This window comes from Apteryx mantelli, chromosome 23 (genome assembly GCF_036417845.1).
Source record: "Apteryx mantelli isolate bAptMan1 chromosome 23, bAptMan1.hap1, whole genome shotgun sequence".
Taxonomy (NCBI): domain Eukaryota; kingdom Metazoa; phylum Chordata; class Aves; order Apterygiformes; family Apterygidae; genus Apteryx; species Apteryx mantelli.
This window is the reverse complement of record NC_090000.1, coordinates 193,142-212,779: the sequence shown is the minus strand read 5'-3', so window position 1 is coordinate 212,779 and position 19,638 is coordinate 193,142. Positions and strand designations below refer to the sequence as shown.

The 19,638-nt window shown below is 51.6% G+C and overlaps 1 protein-coding gene across 3 annotated transcripts in view; it reads left to right on the top strand.

The window, feature by feature from the left end:
• The first annotated feature begins 2,055 nt into the window (after positions 1–2,055).
• Positions 2,056–19,638, top strand: part of BCL9L (BCL9 like) — a 64,196-nt gene continuing 46,613 nt past the window's right edge. For all 3 annotated transcript variants that reach the window (XM_067310144.1, XM_067310143.1, XM_067310142.1), the window contains exon 1: positions 2,056–2,137. The gene's annotated coding sequence lies outside the window, so the exon portion shown is untranslated. The remainder of the gene's footprint in view (positions 2,138–19,638) is intronic.

Genomic DNA, 19,638 nt, shown 5'->3' with positions numbered 1-19,638 from the left:
ATGTATGTACTTGTATGTCTAGTGCATAGGCTGTAGGAAGCACAACAGAGAGGGGCTCAGGTGCAACCCCCCCAGTAAAGTAAGGTTCAAGAGCAGCGTATGTGGTGTGTCAGCCCAATTGACTGTGAGGCCTGCAGAGTTTTGTTTGAAGAAGGGAGTAGGGCAATTTGAAGTGTACTGATAGATCAGAGCAGGCTAATATTTCAGCTGATAAATCGAGCCTTAGTGATAGAGGAATGCCCAGTAACAAAAGTACTGATGCTGTTATGGGGAAGTCTGGGATGTGTGTGTATTCACTGGAGGTACAGAAGTATACAAGCGGCGCTGAGACCCATCTGTAATGGTGTTTGTGCAGGATAACTGGATATATAATATTTCTGCCAGTATAGTCAGACATGTATTTGGATAGTCACTTGCAGGGAGACAGGTACCTCCACTTAGGAGGTCACATACAACTTTAAACTGAGTATCAGGTGTCAGGTACTGTTTTCCCCAACTGACCACAGCCAGGACTTGGATTCTCTTGGCAGCTGCTGACTTACCTGGTAGTTCAATCACTGTGTCTCTAAGTTAGAAATCTCCGTTCATCCTCGTAGCTGGCTGTTGCTTCTTTCCTCTTAGCTGGTCACCCTGGAAGCCAGGTGTGGCTCATGGGAAGGCCGACCTGGCTGTGCCATTAACTTTGCAGCGGCTGGCTCAGCCCAGCCCAGCGCTGCTGTGGTGCCTGGCAGTGCCCAGCTCTTTCTGGGCATGCTCTCCTCCAGCATTCATGCTGTGCAAGCGTGGTTTGAAGTGAAGAGGCCCTGATTTTGTGTGTAGTGCTGCTCTCCATTTCTGCGACTTCTCCTTTGCTGTGGACACAGTAGCTGTTCTGTCCAGTGAGTTGCTGAGCCTGTTGCAGGGATGTGATTTGCTGAACCCTCTCCTGGTGACCCTCTTTCTTGCTGTGCTCTTTGCCTTGCTCTACAATGTGCAGGGCTTGGCTGGAAGTTTCTCTGTTGCTGGCTGCTTATAGAAATGAGGCCATTTTGTGTGCATCCCTTACAAAATGACACTGTTCCCTTCCTTGCAATATTTGCAGTGGCAGGACTCTGGCAAAGCTGAGGCTGGAGGCTTTCCCTGTGCTCAGCTTTGGGCCTGGCTCGCCCTCCGCATCCCTGCTCGGGCATCTCGGAGCGGTTCCTTCTTGCAGGGGAAGGTGCTGGGAGTTAGCGATGCCCCTGAGCCAAATGAAAGCCTCTGTGAAGATGTAGAAGGCGGGGAACTATGCCGCCAAAACGTGAGCCGGCCGGGCTCGGACGCGGGTGCGGCCGGGGGCGGGGGGGGCGCGGCGGGCGCGGCCGGGCCCGCGCTGCGCGGAGGGCGGGCGGGGGACCCGCGCCCCGTCCCGGCGGCCGCTCCGGGGCCGGGGCCGGGCGCCTCCAGCGCCGCCCTCGCAAGGTGCTCGTCCCCGGCAGGCCGCTGGGAGGCCGGCGGAGAGCCCGAGATTAGGAAGCAGTTAATCAGCGGCGGAGCGAGCGGGGCTTTTATTTTGACAGGGCAGCGCTTGGCTCCTTGCACGGAGGAAAGTGAATGATCCTGTTTCTCCAAATGATTATTCAGGCTCCGGCGGAGAAAGGAGCACTCGGCACGCAGAGCCTTGCCCCTCGCCACGGCGTCCCCGCCCGCGCCCGGGCTGCAGCGGCCGCCGGCACCGGAGCCCCCCGCCAGCGCCGGCGCCAGCGGCAGCGCCGGGCCGCCCGCAGCGCGGGGAAGCAGCCCGCAACTTCGGGCCGGGAGGGAAGTTGCTGCTCGCCGCGGCCGGCCGCCGACCTCCGCCGGCAGGCGCGGGCTGGCGCCGCCGCCAGCGAAAGTGAAAGGAGCGGCGCGGCGGGGCGCGAGGCGCCGCTCGCCGCACGCCCCCCGCAGCGGCAGCGGCAGCGGCAGGGGCAGCCCGCGGCGGAGCCCCGCGGCGAGCGGCGGGGGCACGGCCCGCCGCCCCGCGCCCTGCGGCGGGCCGCCGAGCCATGAGCCGAGCCTGCATGGCCGCCCCCGCGCAGCGCCCCGCGCCGCCGGCGAGTGCTGAGCAGCCCGCGGAGCAGCGCCGCGCCGCCATGGGAGGCCGGGCCGGCCTGCCCTGAGCCGCGCCGCGACCGAGGTGAGTGTCCGCGCCCGTGTCCGCGGCCGGCCGCCGGGGAGCCGCGCGCGGCGGCGCCCCGTTGTTCCGCGGGGGCGCACGGGGCCCGCGGCCGCCCGGTGCCGCCGGGCGCCCCCCCGAGCGCCCGCCCGTGCCTCTCGTACGTCGCCCCGAGCCCGGAGCCAGGCTTATGGCTGTCATTTGCAGCCCGCCTGGCTGGCGGCGGGCGGGTGACGGGCGGCGCGGACGCCCAGTGGCAGGGCAGCAGTCCCCGAATTGAATCCAAGTGCAGCCAGTGCGCGCACAGCCGGCCGGGGCTTCTGGGACCCGTAGTCTTTCCTCCGAGTCTCTGCGTCTGGCTGCTCGGCCGGGAGGCTTCGCTTCTCGGCGTGCGTGCTCCGGCATCGTGGCAGCCTGCGGGCCCCTCGGAGCGCACAGTAAGCCTGGTCCAGCCGCAGAAAATGCAGCGCGATAAGATAATGGGGAAGCCCGGCACTGGCTTTCCCGAGAAGTAGTAAGCCGTCTTACTACAACTCCCAGGGGGCGGCTTGGTTTTGTGGGTGGAGGTAGCAGCATTGATGCGTTCCTAGACAGAGGTGACAAGAACTTCTGGTGGAAAAGGACACTGGCCTCAGATCAATCTCGTAGATCAGGTGGTGTTTCCCACGTAGATCTGTGCTTTCTGTGTCTGCTGCTCAGCCTGCAGCTCTTGAGCAGTGGTGCAGGGGATTCAGCCCTCTATTGCCATGTACAGTCTGATCTGTGAAGAGTTGCTGACTGGAGATGTGGGCCAGGGATTTGTTGTCAACACTCCTTCTTCTTTTGGGCATGTCCTGGACACCACCTCTAGTCTGTTTGGCCCTTCCCACTTTGTTTTTATGTTTTGGAGACTGCTTTTTGGGAGTCCTTTTACTCTGTTACTGCTACTGCTGGTTAATTCCATGAGGACCAAAGATCTTGAATTGAGGCTCTGCTCTAGGTGTGAGGAGCTGGTTTGTGCTGTGCTCAATTCTACCTGGGCTGCTGTGGATTTTGTGAGATATCCAGTTGTGTTAAAGCCCTGGGGAGGATTGGAATTAGGGTTCCCCTTATGTGGAGTCATTGCATTTCACGTGGGGTTGAAAAAAATGCTCCTCTTTGAGCCCATCCTAGAAGAGGGCTCATCCAGGGAAGAGCTCTTCTCTCTTTCTCAGGGTGTCCTAGTAGACCTGCTTCTCTTCTGTCTTGAGGTGAATCAGGTATTCAGTCAGTTTGAACAAAGGGGGAAAATGCCATACATATGTTCTTTCCTTTTGCTTGAGCTGCGCACAGAAACTAAGCAATGTTAACAAGCCCTTCACTGTGTTGTGTTAGGGAAATGTCTCTAGCAGGTGGTGTGCTTGTCCTAGCTCTGCTCTGCTAGCAACCACTTGCTGGAGTAGAAATGTGAGAAGGATGCATATCTGAACACATAAGTAATGCTACATGACAGGGCAGGCTGTTGTGTTGTTGTATGCAGTGTCTGCACGCCTTGGGGGCAATGCTATTTGACAGGGTGTAGGGCTGTGGTGTCATACGGTTGTGTCCTGAGTGTGTGAGGCAAAAGGTTACTGACAGTGTGGCACAAATGACAACTGCACACCTTAGATGGTGGTGCTTCCCTACGGAACAGTGCGACGAGATTTAGCTGTCCGCTCTTGACCTGTGGAGCCTGGTCTCCTGTGCACACAGCTACTACTCTTCATCCTGTCCAAATGCTGTTTCATGCCAGGCACGCAGCAACGACGTGCAGCTCGTTCTATCTGTCAGTTGCCAGGTCTCTGCAAAGGGGTGTATGCATTGTTTTGCTACTTTCGCAGCAGGAGGGATAAGAAAACTGAGTCACAGAGGAAGTGATTTGCCCAAGATCACGTGGCAAGTCTATGTCAATACTGAGGCAAGAACTCCTTTGACTCCTATGCCTATGATAACACCAGCTGTATAATACAACTATGGTTGGTACTAATACAAAAATCGCAAAGTGCATGTTGTTGTATGATTCTCTCTTTGTCCCTGGTAGAAAGATGCTCTTTCTGTGTGCTTTTTCTACAATGATTGTCAATCCCAGTGGGGATTTTTTTCCAGAGTATCCATACCCTAATCGCTATCAAATTTTTCTTTTGTCTTTTAACATGTATTGTGCTATTTCAGCTGTGCAGATAGTGTGATCTTTTCCTCCCCACCATCCTGACTTGTATCTTCAATACCTGGGAAACCCATCTTCTTGTGCTCAGTATTTTCTGCATGATAATGTTGTAGGTGCCACTATATCTCTCTCCTCCTGAAAGTTTTAAGTTTTTTTCCTCCCTCCAGACCCCTGCCAAAAACTAGCATCAGCCAAATGAAAGCTCGCTCACAAACTTAAAACCACAGATTTTGCTCTGTTGAAGAAAGAAAAATAATTGTTTTGTGTTTTGAGGCCCTCTACCTTTTACTCCTTGCTCTGTTGTTACTGGGACATGGCTCTTTTGCCACTGTGTTACAGAGGGGACAAACTGGAGTCTGCTACTTGAAGTGACTTGGCCATCAAAGATCTGGAACTACTGAGCTCACTGGGCTGTGCTGCCAGCTGCCTAGGACGCACTGGAGTTAACCTTTAGTGCAACTCTAGGCTAACTCAAGTCCATAGGGCTGCACACCTTGCTTGTGTTGGCTTGGAATCTCTAAGGTCTAAGTTCAATTCAGTCTTTGACTTTTCTATTGACTCTTCAACCTAGCTGGCATGACTTCCTCCATACCTGCTGTTCTGGGGAAAAAACTTTGCTTTTCTGTCCCTTCTTTGATGTTCTTTCCTACTGAAATGCTGTGAGTTCTTTTCCTCCAGGCAGCGCTTGCTGTGTGAAGGGGTGTGAAAGGGCACATTAGCTGGACAGGAGGCTCTTGGCTCCCTCCTCAGGGAGCATCAGCTGTGTCCAAACAGCTGGCAGTTTTTTATTGCTGTGGAGGTGGTACTCTCTTCATGGTTTACCCTTGTCGTCTTCAGTTGGTTGCAGAGTTCCAAGTAAAAGATGATCCTGGGATCGTTTTCTGTGCCCGATCTCTTTTCCATATGCTTTCTGGTTCAGCGTTGGTGTCATGACATCTGCCTCTCTGTGCTGTCTTAGGTGATTGCATCAGGCTCAGCTGGTGGCAAGAATGAAGCTTTAGCTATTAGAGTGCTGCAGTATGTGTCTGTGTCCGTTTTCTGGTCCGGATGTGTTCTTGTTGGGATTAGTTGTGTATTTCAACTGTTAAGATAGGTTTTAAGCTATTAGAGTCTAGTCATCTCCTGGAGATGCCATAAGTTAGCTTCCAGCGGTTAATGCCTTAGGGCTCTATCCAGTTTTAAATATCTTGACTGTTGGATCTCCCAAGCACCCCTTTTCGTGGGTGTGCTATGGAAAAGTGTACTTGGCGGAAACTTGCTGTTCCTTTCTGAGAATGCAGCACAGGTCTGTCTCACCTACAAGTCTCTTTACTATTGATTTAGTCTTTCAAGCGTCTTGCTGTCTCAGCTGCTGCTCTCCAAACTCCATCTAATAGGGCTTTTCTTCTACTCTCTCCACCTTTGAATTCCATGGGATAGCAAGAAGCACGTCAGGGAGGCTGTGCTCTTCTGTTCATCTACTCCTTCCATTCCAAAGCCATAATGGAATAAGTTGGTCCTTTCTGTTGTGTTGTCTTCCCAGAGACACTGGCAGTTCGCCCACAGCCTTAGTTGAACAGAAGCCTAGAATTTGCCCCACAAATGTTATTTTCCCTATGCTGTTGCTCTTCTGGCAAAGACCCAGAGTCATGCCAGTGTCTCTATCCAGCCCTGAAAGAGGGGAAGAATGGGAGCGTTATGCTAGCTTTGTAACTTTTTGTGGTGTTTTTAACAGAAACCTTGATGCATAGATGTATGGAAAGATATAGATATCACAGAGATAAGATATACAGATACAGCAATATTTTGTCAGTGTTATTTAAGCTGCATCAGCAAAGTGCTAGGAGAGGATTGCCAGCATGACTCCTCTGGCAAATCAAAATCTAATACAGGTCAGGCCTCAGTGTCGCTCAGCTCTGCTGGACTGAGTTTCTTTCCTCCTAGGAAGATGTTGACTGGCAAATACATATTCTGTTGATCTCACATGTGGTTGTTTGTTGTTTCCAGTGGGTGCGGGAGCTTTGGATACAGACTTTGTGTAGTCTGTTGATCCCCAGAAGGTTATAATTATCCTGAGAGGTTCATTTTGGTGTTCAAAATGTATGTAATGGAGGCATTACGGTTTCTTCGCTTCTCGGTTCTGCATTTTCATCAATTCTGAGATTGGGGGAGGGAGATAAAGGTGGTAAAAACAAGATTCCTTGGTTCTTCCTGAGTTCTGTTGTGAAGCTGTCTGCTACCCTCCAGTAGGCTGGTCTTTGGTCCTCCAATTTCTCCTCCGATTCGATGAGCGCTGCCCTGGAAGGCTCCGAGTAGAACACACCCAGGAATTATTACCAGAGAATGGCAGAGACAGATTCTGTGTTGCTGTTTCTTGCCCTTCCTCAGCCTCTCCCTGGGAGGCAGCACTAGCCAAACCACGTGGCACAGATCAGAGGCACCCTTCTTCCTTCTGTAACGCATGTTCCAGGTCATCTGCTTGGCACCAGGCAGTTCCTAGGAATGGGGAGTTGGTTTTGTGTTTTTTCCCTACCTGATGTTCTTTGAAACTCTATTCCTTGTCAAAGGTGGAGAGAGTGATGGATTTTTTTCTAATTGGGACCAGTTCACAGTAACGTTTGTACTCGCCACGAGGCGCTACTCTGCACAAGTCAGCACAGAGGAAGCACTTAGTGTCACTGGCACCTGCTTTTGATTTAAGGGAGAGCCACGTAAGGGAGGGGCAGGCTGCCAGGAGCCTTGCACACTCCCCGCGTCCTTGGCAAACAGGGCTGTGCTTGTCAGTGCCCTGGACATTCTGGTCCCCGGTACGGCAGGAGAGGGGGCATGTGATGCCAGTGATGCCTCCGCGCAACTATCCAAAGCTTATGCTGAGCCTTAGAAATAGAGATGCTGATGTTCTTTGTCCTGACCAGATCTGAGCACTAACAAAATGGGGAGGGGGTTGCTGCTGCCCTCCTTTCCCAGCTTGTCCTTCTGCTGTGGGGTAGGCCATTGGTGACATGCAACCCCTGAACCCTGCAGGATTGTCTTGGTGCCAGCCATCACCCTCTGCTGGGAAAGGCAGCATGAGGATAATCGGGTGCACCACTGTGCACAGTGGAGTGGGAGCCTGTTCTTCTCACTGTGGGGATGTGCCCAGGCTGGGTGCAGCAAGGGGAATGAGGCCTGCTTCATAATTGCTCAGCTGTCAGCTCTTTCTGGAGAGATGAGGGTGGTTCTTCAGCAGCTACTGGTATCTGGGCAGCTGGCACAGATGGCTCCTCTGCATCCCCGCATCCTTTCTGGGCCACCAGAAGGGTGCATCAGGCAGTGGTTTCCAGCTCCTCTGCACTGCCAGTGATAGGAGGGCAAGGACTTTATCTGAGCCACCCTATCTGTCATGCTGCATCTTTCAGGACAACTGTAGGCAAAACAACATGCTGGCTATGCCTGGGAATCTCTGGAAGACTCTGCTCCTCGGATGCAGGCAGGTCATGTGCCAGCTTCAACCGCGCTCCCTGCTGATGGGGCACAGACAGCTTTAGTTCCGAAGCTGTTGCAACTGCATCAGCTCAGGACTGTTCTATGCTAGGTAGTTCTGCCTCTCGGCGAGTTGGGCAGCAGTGGCTAGATTGTCACACTGCTGGTTTCAGCAGAATCACTGTGGAGGCATTGGGATACTGTGTGCTTTGCCTGCTCTTGGCCCTTGTTTTGACTTGTCCTTTTCTTTCAGTCCCTTTCCAAGAGGTGAACGCACTGGCCCTGGCTATACAGGGGAACCACATGGTCTCTGCCCTTCCAGAGACTGAGAAGTCCAGGTTTTCTGATGAAAATTTTTGTTCTGCACTTTATCTTCCAAGAAGAAAGTCTGTTTTTTCAGGGGTCTGCTTAAAGGATAATAGATTGAATTACAGTACCACTTTACCTCATGTGCTTCACAAACTTTCATCTTCCCAGGTCCCTGCAGGTGGAAGCAGCAGGCTTCACCTTTCACATTGAGTGACCTATTCTGCTTTGGTGAAGGAGCAGAAAGCAAGATTCCTTCTCCAACTGCTAAATCTCACTGCCTCCAGGAATTCCATAGCTCCTGCACAGGACAGAGAACCTGCACTCTTGTTGCTGGGCTTTGCTTCCTCCAAGAGTAGGAGTTCGAGCCCAAGTTTTAGTTGTAATTCAAGACAATGAATCCCAGCTATGGCCTGATTGGGAGCCTCTAGGTGCTAGGGGTAATAGTCCCAAGATGGCTTTAGGACGGGTCTGTGTGCTGTGCCCAGAGGTGGGGCGTCTCCCAGTTTGGTGAGGAGTTCTACTGGAGCCAAGTTCTGGGCCAGAAGCCAAGTTGGTGATCTGTGCCAGAGAGGGTGAGACTTGGAAAGCAAAGCAGAGCTCCTCCTGTGTGAGAGATGTCCTGAAATACCAAGCAAAACCACAGAGTGCTCCTTGTTCTTGTCTCTGCCTACTAGTCTTCCCTGGCCCTAAAGTATGTGGGGGGCCACAGGACTGATCTGCTAAAGAGCTGGAGGGCTGAAGCCCCTTAGGCAGCTTGGACACCTCTGCTGCTTCCGGCCTCTTCGGGTTGCTGGCTGGGGTTTTTTTGATCCTGCTTCTCTCCTTGCTGTATTTTCCCTCATCCTTGCTACTACTGGTTTGAGGGCCGCCTCCTTGTATGTGTGTTGTCCAGAGCAGTGCTGTGTACAGTTGCACTGCTCTTTCTGTTACAGTTCAGCTGAGAAGCTTTCTTTTTCCTTGTTCTGCTTCTTAATGCAGTGACCAAGGAGAGGAACAAGCCAGGATATGGTTTGTGTAAAAGATGCTCCACAGCCCCGACTGTTTACAGACTCTGTGCTTCTTGAAATGTAAGCACAGGAAATGCCAGGCTCTGCTGGGGTTTGTGTGAGCGGTATGGCTCTGCGCGTGTTGTGCGTCTTCCAGCCTCTGGCAGTAGCAATGTTCTGCACTGTCACAATCCAGAGGAGGTTTCTAGCATTCTACAGAAGCAAGGACTTGTGTTTTTCACCTCCTTGAAAATACAGATTGAGAGGAAAAGTGACAGGAAATGACTTCACGAAAGACAGGAAGTGAATATGGGGCAGAGCTAGGGCTAGGAGCCAGGATTCCTGATTCTTTCTTGTTGTTCTACTCCATCTTAGATGCCTCAGCCTCCTGTTTGAGCTGAGGCAAAAGTGGGCTTTTTCAGTCCCCTGAGAAGCTTGAGATCAGTAGCTTCCCTTGTGAAGTATCCTAGGTGCTTGGTGCTTTTGTGAGCTTTCCAGTCCCAAAGTGTTTAACCTCCAGTCTCGAGGATTTGACCAGCTGAGAGAACTGTGATATAGAAAGCTGTTACTGGCATGGTTACAGCAGAAGTCACAAATTGTATTCTTGGCTAGTGAATAGAACCTGTGGTTCTCCAAGGAGAACCATGTTCCATGAAGGTACTGCCATGTCTTTTGTAGAGTGAACAAGGACATGGCTTTTGTGACTTAGGGATCAGGATGCTCTGGTGAGGACAGGAAATGAGTCTTTGGTGTGAGCAGCAGCAGGGAAGGACTGCTGGCAGGACTGGTACGTGATGAGCTTGCCCTGCTGCTACCTAGGTGGCCTGTGCACTGTGAGTGGGAACATGAGTGTTTACAAGCAGAGTCTTGCTGCCTTTCTTTGACTTGCTCACATGAGAGAGAGAGAGAGAGACCTCGCAGTCTCCCACACCTGGGGGTGAGGTCTTGTGGGTTCAGTGTACAGATACTGGTTAATGTCCTTTGAAATCATCTGTGAACCTTCTATCCTGCTCTCATCTCTGTGCGATACCATTCGGAGAAGCGTCTGTGTGTGGCTAGGCCTCACCTGTTGTGCATCATGGGCTCCACGTAACCATAGGGGCTAACATTTGCATGGCTTTCAAATGGTATCTGCTTGGCCTTCGCATTATATCTGCTGTACACGTGACTGAGGAAACAAGCCCGTGATGTGTGTCCTCATCCTATGCGCACTCTGCAGAGAAATGTCATTCTCCTCTTCTTATGATGCCATACCCTTGTTTGGAGGAGGCAGTGGAGCCCCACTCTCTCCTTGGACGTTGAGGTTTGGGGGTGAGCAGGCCAGCAGGCCTGGGCCTGCTTAGGGCTCAGTCTTGAATTTGCATTTGGTGCAAGGCTTGAACCCACAGCTCTAGCAGTTGGTCTACTTTATCTGTAGAGCTGCTGCTACCCAAGCAGAGGCTGTGCAATCTCGCCACCCATTAACCTGCCAGTGGAATGTTCCCTAGACTGCTGGGGAACATCCCTCAGTTACATTGCTCTCTGCTCTGCTGGGCTTAAATCTCAACAGCCCCATCGAGGTCTCTTTTAAGGGTTTAAGTTAACAGAAGTTGTTTCTCTTGGTTGTGATGTGTCCTTTTCTAAAGTCAGCTTGACGGAGAGTCTTCCTTGACTTAACACCCAGGGCTCGATAACTGTCTCATCTGATGTGCATCAGTTGGCGTGTTCTGTAGGTAAGGACTCCATGAAGTGTTTCAGTCTTCCTTAACAGAAAATATTTTCTTAATATGCTCTTTGTGGAGAGGGAAAAAAAAAATCTACTGAATAGCTGTGTACCAGTGAACAGTTGTCATGCTTGGCTTCAGAGGTGACTGCATTTCAGCAGTGGGTGAAGTGACTGTTGCTTCATACTGCTGTGTGTTGTGCTATGCTGGGCTACTGGCTTCTTAGAAAAGACACAGTATGAGGCTGCAATCAGTAGAGGATGCTGAGTTATAAAATTGGGTTGCAAGGGTCCTGAGTAGCCATGCTGTAGGTCTCCCACAGCCCTGGAAGTCTGCAGGCTCAGGGCAGTGAGGAGTTGCTTGGTAAGGAAGCTCCAAAGGGCAATAACTAAAAACGAGAGATGAATCTCTGGGTGACTCTTCCCGACAGCAAGCTGGCCAAAACTGTGGAAACCCCTACAGCACTGGAGCTTTCACCACTTCCTTGGTAGGACATGTTCCAGGACTGGTCTGCAGTGGAGGATCAGGCCAGACAGGGGCCTGCACAGAGCTGGTCCGGCCACAGCCGAGCCTCAAGCACAGCAGTTGCGCTAGGCTGAAAGCTGCTTGTGTCCTGTGTCTGTGCAGCCTTGTTTGAACTTTTCTCTGGCAAGGAGCGAAAGGAACTGGGGAGACCTAGGGCTGGTCCAAGCAAGTTTTCTCTGCTCTCCCCGCCCCTAGATGCAAATGGGGCAACAGCAGCAGCTCCAGACTGCAGTCCTGTAACTGAGCAGTTTGGGGACCTTGGTCACAACTGCTTTTGAACAAATGATTTTTGCCTCTAGTGTTCTCTGCCTCTTGGGCTGCAAGGCAGGGTGGGGGGTGGAGGGGGAGTGAAACTGTGGTTCAGAGCAAACCCTTTGGATGGCAAGAAAATTGCTGAGTAGCTGGTTTCCAGGTTGCCGAGGTCCTAGCCAGGGCCTGGCGTGGCTGCCAGAAGCAACAGGCTTGGAATTTCCTTTGCCTTGTGCCAGCTCCTCTTGGGCTGGCCACAGCACCTCTGCTGGGGCCAAGGCTCCTTCAGAGCCCTGCGGATGGGGCGCTCCCAGAGCAGGGGTTACGCTTGGAGCTGTGAGCTGCCCCCCTCGTTCCTGGTGCCTGGTTTCTATTTTCTTTTCCAGGGTCCAAGCTGTTTTGAATTATGCAGCCTGCGCCTCCCGCGGGGCTCCTTGAGCAGCCGCCTAATGAGCTGAGCTCCTGACAAACTTTGCTCTGGCTCTGGCTATGCTTGGAAAATTTTACAGCCTTTTCAGAAAAAGGAAATGCCAGGAAAGGCCTGTCTCTTCTTATTTTTATGAGGGGGTCCCAACTGAGTGGGGGTGCGATGGGTTTGGAAGAGAAGACAGGAAGGATTTTGTATACTGTGATGGCTGCTCTCCCCCCCCGCCCCCAGTATGCTTTCGAGTGATTGGTGTGAGACAGGGCGAAACCGTCTTGGTCCCTCCCTTCCCTCGCTGTGCGCAGTGTGGGGTGAGACCTGCAGGGCTCTTGGAGGGTGCCTTGTGAGCTTGGGGAAACAGCAGAAAGAAATGGCAGGCCCTAGGGAGGCAAGAGTGTGAATGGTAATGGAGCAGGGCCAGGTCTCTCTGAAACACCCAGTCTTTCCACGCCCTGGCTGCGGGCTCCTTGTGGGGGGTGGCTAGCGGGGACAGCCCCAGCAGTTCTGCTCTTGCCAGACTTGATGCAGGCAGAAGCCAGTGTCTGTTGCTGCGTGCCAGCTGCTGTTTCCTGCCCTTCCAGCTCTGGCTAAAGCATTTTGCTGTCAGGGAGTGCATGGGGGCCAGACTGGGGTGCTGTGACCTGGGAGGGCAAATCTGTACCAGCTGTTGTGCCAGCATGTGTGACTGCCCCTTCTGCAAGGATGTGGTGGGCTGTGTCTTTCCTCTCAGCTGCCGGCATAGTTACTGGCTGTTTAATCTTTGCTAATTATGTTTTTCTGAATGCAAATGTTATTTCTACTGTGGTAGCAGGCAGAGGCCCTTGCACATAGATGTGCAGATGTCAGTCCACAAGGCCTCACGTGAAGAACAGCAGGGAGGCAGGACCTAGCTGGATCAGTTGTCTCCCTGTCCCAGAAGACAGGAATGGCAGAGTGCCCAGGCACTGTCCTGGTGGAAACAGGGATGTAGGAATGCAGGTGCTGCGAGCAAGTTTGATTCAGAAGGGGCAGAGTCCTATGTAATTCACCTCTTTAGCTGAGGAACCATGTTACACTAGGAGAAACTGGGGCACAGATGTGTGCTGTGACTTGCCTGCCTTCACTCAATAAGGTAATGCTGAGAAGGGAACCAGGAGCCCTTGCTCCTCTCCCCTGAGTTCTGGATTAACTCCCTCTCAGTGAGGTGCTGAAGTTCTGCTCTTGTATTTGTATGGTTTCCTTCACCAGAGCCCACTGATCATGTTGCTGAAGTCCTGACAAATGCCTCCTTTTGGACAGACGTTTGGGTTACAGGCTGACCAGGGATGCAGGTTCTTGCCGTCCTCCCGACAGATCCTCATGGGCCCATAACTAGGCCACATTCCCCTAATGCCACTGCTTTTTGGTTTCGCTCCCTTTGTGAGTCTTCTCCATGACTCCCAGCAAAGGTGATTTTCTGTCCAGCCTCTGAAAGGGGAGAGCGTAAGCAAATCATAATGTTCAAATCGGCAGAACCTTACAGTCCAAGTATATGGTCAGTGTTAACCTTACAGGTGAAGATTTGGCTGTGGTCTTTGAGGCCTTTTCAGCCGTCATGTGCTTATGGTGCAGGGGCTTGGCCTGTGTCCTGGGCTGTGGATTAGGTTCTTACCTTGGCTGCCTGGTACCTGCTGTGGGGCTGGGTGCACCTTCTATGTGCTCGCAGTGTCTCCAATTCCTTTCTAATGGTCAGGAGGCATCGGTGGGGACAGAGATGGGGGTGTTAGTTAGAATATATAAAACTGCAGCTGCTTGGGGAGTTATGGTCCTTCTCCAGTAGGAGGGATTGAGGTTTCTGTGTAATCTGTAGGCATCAGCTGCTGCCAGTCAGAGTGGATGAGCATCAGATGTGGGCAGTGATCGCCCTGGGTAGATGGAGCCTTGCGCCAGTCCTGCTTTGAGGGCTTAGCCTGTTACTTCTGTCAGGACTGTGGCTCTGGACACCTATTTGATTTGGCAGCCTATGCAGGCCTGGCAGCCTTAAGAGTGGGATGTGGGCACAAGAACTGTGCCCTCCTCTCCCTTTTCTTTGGCACTCCACTCATCCTCTGCTCTCTGCTGCATTGGGCAGGAGAAAGCACCTCACTGGGGCTGTGTCCCCTCCTCCAACTGGAAAATGAGTTATAGGTCCCATTTTCTTTCTCAGGACTCACAGGCAGAAGCTGAAAATTTATTTGACGATGGAGGCCAAGCTCCTCTGCTCTGCTGCTAGGATGTATGAATGTAGCTATCCCAGCATTTTCTCATGGAGATGAGGCACTGGGTCTCCTCTCAGATCTGGTGGTCTGCCATTTGTTTATCTGGGCAGGGCAGGTTCTTTCACCAACATGCTTGCCTTTCTGCTGATTGTGGTCTGACGGTGGTGTTAGCATGGCCTGGCTTGCAATTCTCAGGGCGCTTACAGCTCCACTCAAACTCAAATGTTCTGGAACTTGAGCTTCTGAATCCCAACTAGTTCTTGAGCCCTATGGGGACTGCGCTGAGGTCCAAAGTCATAATGCTGTTTGCTGCAGCCATGCTTGGCCTGTGCTGAGTGGCTTCTTATCCAGAGTTGAAGGGGCTAATAGTGAGGAACTGAAAACTAAGCTCAGTGATGAGTGGAAGAGAGTGACTTGGCTTTGCAATGTGTGCGAAGCTGCCATGAAGCAGTGTGTAAGTGCCTGCAGCAGTATGCAGGATTAGGGTATGTGCATTTGTGTATGAGTGGTTGGGAGTGGTGAGGGGAAACAGCCTGCACATGCGGGCATGCATATTGTCCCTTCTGGTGCATGCTCTTCCGGCTCTCATGCTCTTGGGGAAGTGCTGTCTTGGTGATTTGGCTTCTCAAAAGCTGAAAGGCAGAAGAAAAACCTTTCCACTGAAAGGTTTCTAGACCTTTCAGAGTCGTGATCTTTCTGGTTGCAGGATTCCCCTGACCACAGCACACAGAGGTGCTGGGCTTTGGACAAGAGAGAGTGGGATAGGCTGTAACAGTTGGGTGCCAGTATGTAGGTGACTTGCAAGCAGTTAAAGTGTGTCCTGTGGCAGATATAGTAGGTGACCAGTAGTGAAGTCAGGCTGGTGGGACACTGCTGGGTAATCCACATTTCCCGGAGCTTGTAGGATGTCAGCAGGCAATGCTGGCAAATGCTAATGCTGCTGGGTCACCATGAGACCCATCTGCCCGCCTAGCCTGGTGCTCTGGCACTGCCCTGTATGGAAGCAGTAGGAGCACTGGGGAGCTGTTGTCGCCTCCTCCAAGTGGTTTGCACTACAACTCCCTTTGCTGCTGTTTTTGGAGGTGTGCAGGACTAGCCTGGCTGGCTGCTGAAGATTTTGCTCTGTTTCACTGGCTAGGGACCAATGGTCACCACTGATCTGTAACTTGATTCTCATGGAGAGATTTCTGTCTGCAGCAGTCTGGGGAGCCTGGAAAAGTCTTTCAGCTGTGTATCCAGTCCTTTTCTCACCCCAGTTTTGAAACATTTAGGCCAGGATTAAACATCCTTTAAACAACTTCCTGGGGGAGATTCATTTGAGAACAAAATATGCTGCTGGCCTCAGCTATTACGGGACTTGCAGCAAGGAGCCAGACTCCTTGATTTCTTTCAAATGCACTTTGTTTGCTGTGCCGCTTGTGCTTCTGCCAGCCAGCATGTGAACAGAGGTGCTCACATGAAGTCCAGAACCCTTCTTCGGAGCTGGCCTTGGGGATGCAGGCACTGCATGACTCTTGGGAGCTTTCCTCTAGAGTGTGATCCAGCTGCATCTGCCGTAGCTCAGTGTGCCCAGTGGGATGGCTACACCTGTGCCCTGCAGTGTCAGTAGGTCCTGGGGCCAAGGAACAAGACTTTACAAAGGTTAAAAATCATGTTGGGAAAAGTAATTGCAAAGTATTCCAAAAATAGTTAAATGCTTTTTAATTATTTTTTATTTCTGTGATGCCATCTGTGTGTATCTGTTTTAGAATTGCTGAAGTGGATGTTTTTGTACTCTTTCTTTAGTTAGTTTCCTAATCATCAATGGAGAATCTTTTACAAAGTGTCACATTGCACCTTCACTTTACCCTGCAAAAGAAAAGTCCAGAGCGCTGTTTGTCATCTTTGCTGTGAGAACAGTACAAACTGAAACGCAGAACTGATAAGTGCATGGGCAGGGCTGTATTTCCAGTCAGTAGCACCTTTCATTCCATAACATTTCCACAGATCAGTAGTACTGTAATGCTCTGTCTAGATAGCCCACCTGCATTGGAGGGTACAGTAGGAGAATTCAGTGCAAATTTTGCTCCTAACTCTCTTAGGCTGTTTAAAAAAAAACAAAACACACACATTATTCAGTGTTTGAATCTGTGCTTTGGAGGCTATGTTAAACAAACAACCCTCACCCCCTCCCGTTTTTGCTCACTGAAAGTCACTGTTTTATGAACTGAAGTTCTAAACTTTCTGTTGATAATAAAGGACTAACTTTGCTTGAAGCAGAACTTCAGCAAAAAAGTGTCCTGCCACTTAGAAATATTTCAATAAGAATATATTTTTAGCCTTGATTTTGCAGGTACATGTGTAATTTTAGTGAAAAGGGTGATTTGTCTGCCTCAGTGTTTGCAGGGTTAGGATCTAAACTTTCAGCAGCTGCTCCCCATTGCATGTAGTAGTTTCAGTTTATTCAAAGAGACTTTGCCACTTGTGGCAAATGTTTATCATTTAGCTTATTACGCTTTTTAATCCAAAGTTGTTTCACAAAGCCACAGTTTAGTTTAAATATATTAATTAAATCAATAGGTTGTAGACTTTTTTCCCTTGATGTAAGTGCTCCTAATATTTTTCTGGTACTGGTACAGACCCCTATACAACAAGTGTAAGGCTATTGTAGTAATAGGCTGCCTTTCTTAATTACTTTTCACAGACCTCTTAGAAGTAGCCTACAGTCCCCTGAAGGTCCACAGTCCATAGCTTTAAAATTACTGATTTAAACCAGCCATGTTAGGATTTTCTAGTTCTTAGGCTGACAGTAGGAGTGCCTTGCCCAGAGCCTTCTCTGTTCGATGGTTTCCCTTTCCGTGAAAGGGAACAATGTTTGCATCCCTCAGGACTGTTGATCCCTGCCTGGATGGTGCTAAGATTTGTATTCATCTTGCTGCAAACAGATGGGAGAGGTTAATTGCTTTGCCCAACCTCAGGTTGAAACAAGATTGCAGAAGAGCATAGCTGAAGTTGATGGTTAGCTGGCTGGAAGGGGATAGGAGAGGTGAGCATGTGCAGGAGCAATGGCACTGCCATTCTTCCAAGACCTGATTCTGAGCCTGTTGAATGGCCACTGTTTAGGTTTTTGATCCGTGGCTGTCCCTGGCTGGTGGTGGTGCGATGGCTGGGGCTGTGGTTGCTGTTTGCAATGTAGCTGGAAAAGTGCAGCTGTGTTGTCTTAGTAGACTCAAACTCAGATCGCGGGCAAATGGCTCAACTTGGAGTAAGAGTCCCATAATGCTTCTGCCAGACCTAATGTACTGGTGGTCGGGGAGGGAGCACGGCAGAGCTGTAGCATGGCTGAAGAAGGACTAGTGCCATCCAAAATTCCTTTTGCAGGCAAAGTGTGCATCAAGGGGAACCTCTCTGCTCTTGAGAACAGTCGCTAACAGATGACCCTGGGCATGGGAAGGGAGAGGTGTGGGGAAGCTGTGACTGTAACTTGAAACAGCAGGGAATCTGTATGTTGCCCCTGGCCAGTAGACTAATCTGCTGCCTCATCTGATTTGCATATCAATTAAATTTTTTTTTAAGAGGGCTCAAGTGGACCCAAGTGCCAGACTGTGTCTCAGTGTGCTGTAGGAGGAGACCAGGAACTGCTTGATTTGGCCTGAACAACAAGCCTGAGGCTCACTTAATGAGCCAAAGACCCCTCTGGCTTACCTCCGTTCCTTTCCATCCAAAATGGAGAAGCACTGATTTTTTTGGGAGCTCTAAGAGCCTTTTGAACAATCTAGGCAGCGAGAGATGCATCCACCCTCGTGATGGTCAGTACTGTTGCCTGATAGGAACGTGGCTTGCTCAGGACCTTCCCTTGCTCACAGGCATCCCAGTGCCCCAGAGCAAATTCTCTAAGGTGTTGCCCCCCCGCCGCTGCACCTTTCCAGACTGACGCTCTGCTTGGCACACTGCCTCCCAGATGCAGAAAAAAATCTGTGGGAAGAGCATGGTCCTAGGCAGTCTGTGTTACTGGGTAGTTCCTGAAGGCAGAATTCCCCTGGTTGGCCTCAGTACTGTGGGGAGGAAGCAAACCTTTACCCAGAGACAGGAAACTCGAACCACGTGGGTTGCCTTAGAGCCCAGCTGACACCTCACGTTTGCAAAGAAAGCAGTGCTGCTGGGTCTGGGCTTGCTGGCTGCCCGCCACAGTGCTGGTTGTTGTGTTCTGTATCGTCTGTTTGAAAAGCGAAGGGGAAGCACAGACCCTCACTCTGAACTAGGGAGTTGCAAATGTGAGCGTTCCCTGCCAGAAACTGAAATGCTCTGCTGATTAGAGGAAGAGGCTGTGAGCCAGGACACCTGGGTTCTCCTCCCAGCTCTGGGAGAGGACAGAGAGGGGGCTAGTGCCTGGAGGAGGAGGCTGGTAGCCAGAGCTCCTGGGGTCTGTTCCTGTTTCTGCTAGGAACCTGCTGTGCAACCTCCCCTCTTCTCCCTGGACTCTGGCTTTTAGCAGCTGCCTGTCATGTATGCTGGGAGCCAGGGAATAAAGGGAGCTCTCGGACTGTAGCACGCTACCTTCCTCATAGCCAGACTCAGCCCTGGGGCGGAGGCCTGCAGCTGCACTCGGCTGTTCTGGGTTTACAGCTGCCCCTGCTTCGCAGGGAAGGGGCTTGCAGTTTTCACTGGGGGGGCTTTTCCTTCTTGGGTTTGTGTTCTCCTGACTGGCATCCTGAGGTCTTTCTCAGACACTGCATCAGGGTCCTGGGACTCCTGCTTCCCATCTCAGATGTAACGGTTATTGGAGGGAAAGGCAGCGTAAGCTTTCTCAGCAGACGCTGTCATGTTTGTCCTGTTCAATTACAATGCAGCAGCAGTGGCACCAGCCGCCGCCTTCCTCCCCTCGCAGGGCTGGAGCGCTGCAGGCTCTCAGCAAATGCTGTCTGCGGACATCTGCTGCCTCCTCCCCCACCGCCTCCTGGCAGGCGGCAGCAGCTTCCCAGTAAATGGCCTGCTCTTTGCATCACCCCCTGCCACACACACCCAAGCAAAGCTCCGTTCTGCTCTTACAGGCTCCTTCGCAGGACCTTGAAATAGTGGTTTCCCTGGTGCTGGCTAAGTTCCAAGCAGCCTTCCGTCTCACAAGATTGTAGCTGAAAAACTCAGGGTGCCTGACAGAGGGGAAAGGCTTAAAGGTGATGCTTGCCCCATTCTAGCTTGTGATTCAGACAGGCAGCCCTCTCCTTGGCAGGTCTCCAGCTAGAGCCTGGGGCTTGAGACATGCACAGAGTCTGGGGCAAAGAGCTCAGTCGCTTGACTGGAGCAGATGCAGCAAGGTCATCTGTGGACTGCAGCCCTGGTGCCAGAGCTTTGGTCTGATGTCTGACTCAGGTCTGTCCTGTGCAGCTGCGAAGGGCAAAGTTCATTGTTCCAGGTATTCATCTGGCCCCTTCTGGGAGAAGGAAAATTTGTTTCTCGCTGCTGTGGCTAAGTGGTGGGAAGATTTACTCCTCGGATGCAGAAAGTAGGGCTGTGGCTTTCTCCCCC